General features: G+C 38.0%; 1 non-coding gene across 1 annotated transcript; it reads left to right on the top strand.

Annotated features, from left to right (window-relative positions):
- Positions 1-4154: 4154 nt before the first annotated feature.
- LOC149753727 (small nucleolar RNA R71) lies at positions 4155-4260 on the top strand. Its single transcript, XR_016409306.1, has one exon. It is a non-coding gene; the product is annotated as a small nucleolar RNA R71 (small nucleolar RNA).
- The last annotated feature ends 978 nt before the right edge of the window (positions 4261-5238 follow it).

Below are 5238 nucleotides of genomic sequence, written 5' to 3'. Positions count from 1 at the left end.
CGGCTAATTGCGGCCGACTGGAATCACGGAGGACTCGTCGCCGGCAGATTTGATCGCGGGATCGTCGGGAGGGAGCCGCGGACGGTGGGCGGCCGCGGGATCAACGGGAAGACGCCGGAGGGGGCGTCGGTGGGCACGCGTGAGCTGTTCATCGGGGGAGGAAGAAGATGAACAGTGAATGAGTTTTTTTTTCTTTTCCTAACACTGTTCATATGAACAGTGTTTTCACGGAACACTGTTCATATGAACAGTGATTCCAGTAATTTTTCTCCAAATTACTGTGGATATTTTATTATTATTTTTTTAATTTTAAAATTATGAATTTTACACGAAGGTAGGTACGAAATTGGTTGGGAATTGGCTTTGGATTTGAGATGGGTCATGATCGTTGATTTGCTTGAACTTGTTCTCGAGCCCAATGTTATTTAAATTTAATTCTTGCTAAGCTGCTTCAGATCGAATTCGACCAGACAAGACTAAAAACCGGACCGTGACCTAATAAAAAGGGTTAATCAAACCTTTGCCCCATACATAATTAATTATAACTTTCAATCGAATCAGGACCAAAACCCATTTAATTATAAGCTTAGTTTGATTACAACTCTATCAGGTTACCAAATCGGGTCAACACAATCTCTTCCTTATATGTTTTTATGAAATTTTCATGAAAGATTGCAAACAAGAGAGAGACAAGTTCAGAATCTAGTTTAAGAGAATAATTACCATATTTTAAACTTACTTCAATGTTTGTTCAATTTCATGGTAAAATATGTATTTATCAGTTTAAAAATATTGATAAGTGCTATGGAAAGGTAACTAAATTATAAATTATTAAGCACTTATCACACCCCCAAACCTATATTTTGCTAGTCCTCGAGCAAAATAAAATTAGAAAAGAAAAACTCTAACTCACTTTCGCAGGCATCGCGATTGCATTTACCATATGCAACAAGGCTTTAAACCCCTAGGTTACCCTAGTGGACGAGTTATAGTCTCATGTGGGTTTCCAGTGAAGATACCCACAAACTTCTAAAATTTTATTATTATTATTATTATTATTATTATTTATTTTTTTATGGTTATTATTATTTTTATTTTTATTTTTTATTATATATATATATATTTAGATTGATTGATCTATGAAGTGAAAATCAAATTCCAAATGCATACTAGCTAAGATTTCCAAAAACTCTCTTTTTTTTATTATTATTATTTAAGATACATAAATGATAAGAATTTCAAAGCACACACGGTTTTATTTACTAAGTCAGCCCAAATTCTAGGTTAGTATGCAATCTAAGTTAAAGTCATTAAGTTTCCTTTTAGGGAGTTGTAAGACTTATTTATTCTGGAGTGCTCGGTGAAATCTGGACCATACACAAGCTAAGGGTTCGGATCTCCAAAATATTGTTAATACTAGTAGTTTCCAAGGATTGGTCGAAAAGACCTACTCACTGATTCAAAATCATCTTATCTGCAGGATTTCGAGAGTTGTGGATGTTTACTTTAGTACCTCACGGGCTTTATCTGTAATATTCCAGTTTACTCGAATTTTTACAACGACGGCTTTCACACTATTGTCTTTTCGGTCAATATAACATTTTTTTTTCTTTTTTTTTTTCTTTTTTTTAAGAAAGATATATAAATTGTGCACTTTTACTCTTGTGGTGATTTCTCCGTGTAACGAGCAATCAGTCGACAACTCTCACACCAGTTGGCATAATGTGTCGGGTATCAAGACTCCCCTACGGACTTATGCTCGGAGTCCTCATCACAAGCCCACTTGATCTTTGACAATAGGTAGCCCTTTTCGATGTTCCTGACTAAATCCATTTTTATTGATATTTTTTTTTTTTGGATTAGATAAGTATGATTCATCAGGGTCCAAGGTTGCTACCATACTCTCAACATAATGTCGAGCCTAGACCTTAGAAGAGTCGGCCAGTGTGTAGTGAAATTCCAAAGTATTAATTAGCTTACAACTCCCTAAGAGAGACTTAATAAAAAGAACTTAAATTTGTATTACTTCCCACTAGTCATTGGGCTTTTTAGATTTTATATACCTTGTGTGTTTATCACTCTCGCATAAATGTATATAAATTAGGGTTTTTTTTAACAAAAACCTTTTTTTTAATTATTTTATAAAAAATAAAAATAAACACATTTTTTTTAAAAAAAATATTTTTATTTTTTTAAAAAAAATGATTTTTTATTATTATTATTTATTTTTTTATTTATTATTATTATTATTTTTTTTTTTTTGGGATGAAAATCAAGATGAATACCCCCAAACCTAAACCTAACATTGTCCTCAATGTTAAGAAATAATCTAAGAGAATTGGGTTGCCTCCCAACAAGCGCTAAGTTTATTGTCTTCAGCCAGACACAGTCAGGTAGTTTTTACATCTCCTTTTATGGGTTCATCTATTTTGTCTATCATAAAACACTCAACTTTCCTCGCGGGTTGGTCGTCTGCATTGAACACATTTAATTTTACCTTCATGTTCCCAAATGATATATTCATTACCCCCGTTCTACAATTTATGCACGCATTGGCTGTTGCTAAAAAGGGGCGCCCAAGGATCACGGGGATTTGTTTCTTAGGATTAGGTTCATGTTCCATATCAAGGACAATGAAATCTACTGGAAAATAGAATTTGTCTACCTTGACAAGAACATCTTCAATTATCCCACGTGGTGTTTTTACAGATCGATCAGCCAATTGAAGGGATACCGAGGTTGGTTTTAACTCACCTAACCCAAGTTTCTCATAAACTGAATAAGGTAAAAGGTTGACACTTGCCCCTAGATCTAAGAGTGCTCGATCAATGAAATTATTTCCTAAGACACAGGAGATGGTGGGAGCACCAGGATCTTTGAATTTCGGAGGGGTGTTGTGTTGGAGAATAGAACTCACTTGATCAGTTAAGAAGACCTTTTTAGGCACATGTGTCCTAGATTTTCGCTTTTGTGTACAAAGATCTTTGAGGAATTTGGCATAGGAGGGAACTTGTCTAATAGCATCAAGAAGCGGAAGGTTGATTTTCACTTGTTTGAAAACCTCCATTATTTCCTCTAGTGAAGTTTCTTTTTTGCCAAAGGGAGAGGGTGAATTAAGAGCTTCAGGATATGGGGCCTTTGGGATATGAGTTTTGGCAGAAGGTGGACTAGGTGAAGAAGAAGAAGAAGGTTTTTCATTTGACACATTTCTATCCTCTTCTTCATCTTCCTTATTGTTGTCCTCCCCAATCTTATTGTCTACTACACGTCCACTCCTTAGGATAGTCAAAGCATTGGCTTGTTCATGATGAATTGCATTTAGTTGATTTTCTTGAGCCATGTATTGTCCCCTAGGATTACTTAGTGGTTGGCTTGGAAGCTTTCCTTCCTCTCGCTTGTTTAGTGCATTAGCTAGTTGACCCATTTGGGATTCTAGCTTGGCGATTGATTGCGTATGAGAGTGCACTAATTGTGTAATGGTTTCCAAACCTTGAAGGGCGTTCAACACTTTCTCCTCAAAGGCTGTGTTTCTTTGGGGTGGAGGAGGAGTGTGTTGAAATTGAGTCGAGGGACGGTAGAGATGAATATTTTGTGGGGTTTGAAAATTCTGAGGGTTTGGAAAGTTTTGGAAATAAGGTTGGGCAGTATTCGAAGCTTGCTGCTTCCAAAAAAAGTTTGGATGATTTCGCCATCCCGGGTTATATGTATTGGAAAATGGGTCATTACCCGGTCTAGGCAGTGTTTGAGCAGCATTGATCTGTTCTTGCACGAGTTCGGGGAATTGGGGCGCTGAAGGGCACTCATGAATAGGGTGGGATGGGCTAGAACAAATAGTACACACTTGTGCTTGGGAAGAGTTCATGTAATGCCCACCTATCATCAGTTGGTCAATCTTATGGGACAATGTATCTACCTTGCTAGACAGGTCCATAGAATGACTTATTTCACAAATGGTCCCTTTTCTTTGAGAACTCGGGGGTGCTTGACGAGAACATGAAGCATGGTGGAGGGAGTTTTCATTTAGATTTTCAAATAATTTCCATGCTTCATGCTCATTTTGAAGCATGAATGTCCCCCCACATGCCGCATCAATCATCTGACGGTTTCGTTCAGTCAATCCGTCATAGAAGCATTGCACTAGCTGCCACTTAGGTATTTGATGATGTGGGCATTTACGGATTAGGTCCCGAAATCTCTCCCAAGTTTCATGAAATTCTTCTTCCTCAATTTGGGAGAAGCTTGTGATAGCACGTCTAAACTGGTTCGTTCTTCCTATGGGAAAGTATTTTTTAAGAAATTCTTGTTGCATTTGCCCCCAGGAATGAATCGAATTGGCCTCTAAAGAATTCAGCCATTGCTTAGCTCTATCTTTAAGGGAGAAGGGGAATAATCTAAGTTTCAGAGCATCATCAGTGAAATTTTGAATCTTGACAGTGGTGCAAATCTCAAGGAATTCATCTAGGTGTTTATATGGATCTTCATTGGTGAGCCCATAAAAAGATGGAAGCATTTGGATCACACTAGACTTTATTTCATATTGTACAGCTGCTACCTCAGGTAATCGAATGCAAGATGGGGAAGTGTAAATAGTGGGAGTAAAGTACTCCCTCAGGAGTTTGGGTTGTTCTTCAGCCATCTTAAGAGGTGGGGATGATCCTAATGTTTTGATCTTAGCTCGAATGTTCCTAAGGGTTCGTTCTATTTCAGGGTCAAAAGGTAATAGGTTTTGTACTCTAGAACGACTACCGTGCATACACTAGTACTCGATCAATCAAGCATGCAATAAAAGAGAAAAGCATATCAATCCTAGTCTTTGACCTAAAATCACTAGACAGCTCCTAACTGGTTTGAAGAGGGCACCTAAGCCTCCAATCCGGTCTAATGAACCGAGTTGACCAGGTAAGCTCCCAGGTAAGTGGAGGGGTCACGATGCGTTCGCAAAGGTCCCACTTAAAACCCACTTGCCTCGAACAGATGAACTGTCTCCCTTATAGGGACAAAGCTTGCCTAGACATCAACTAAGCCACAGAGCGAAATTGGTGCAACCTTCGGTGATCTTCGTCCTATTGAGCTCGAATGTCCCTAGGGGCCAACGTCTAATTGATTTTAATTAAAGATGACACTATGTGAGATTGAGTTCACCTAAGTTGGGCAAGAGTCCGGTGATGAAATCCGGCTCTTATCTTGTTGGGGTGATTGCCCTTACTATGTGCAAATTGATTTGTGTATGTGTATCAA

Source organism: Phoenix dactylifera, chromosome 4 (assembly GCF_051530095.1).
Source record: "Phoenix dactylifera cultivar Ajwa chromosome 4, Ajwa_hap1_PhDact_Kaust_v1.1, whole genome shotgun sequence".
Classification (NCBI taxonomy): Eukaryota; Viridiplantae; Streptophyta; class Magnoliopsida; order Arecales; family Arecaceae; genus Phoenix; species Phoenix dactylifera.
This window is presented reverse-complemented; position numbering and strand designations above follow the sequence as displayed.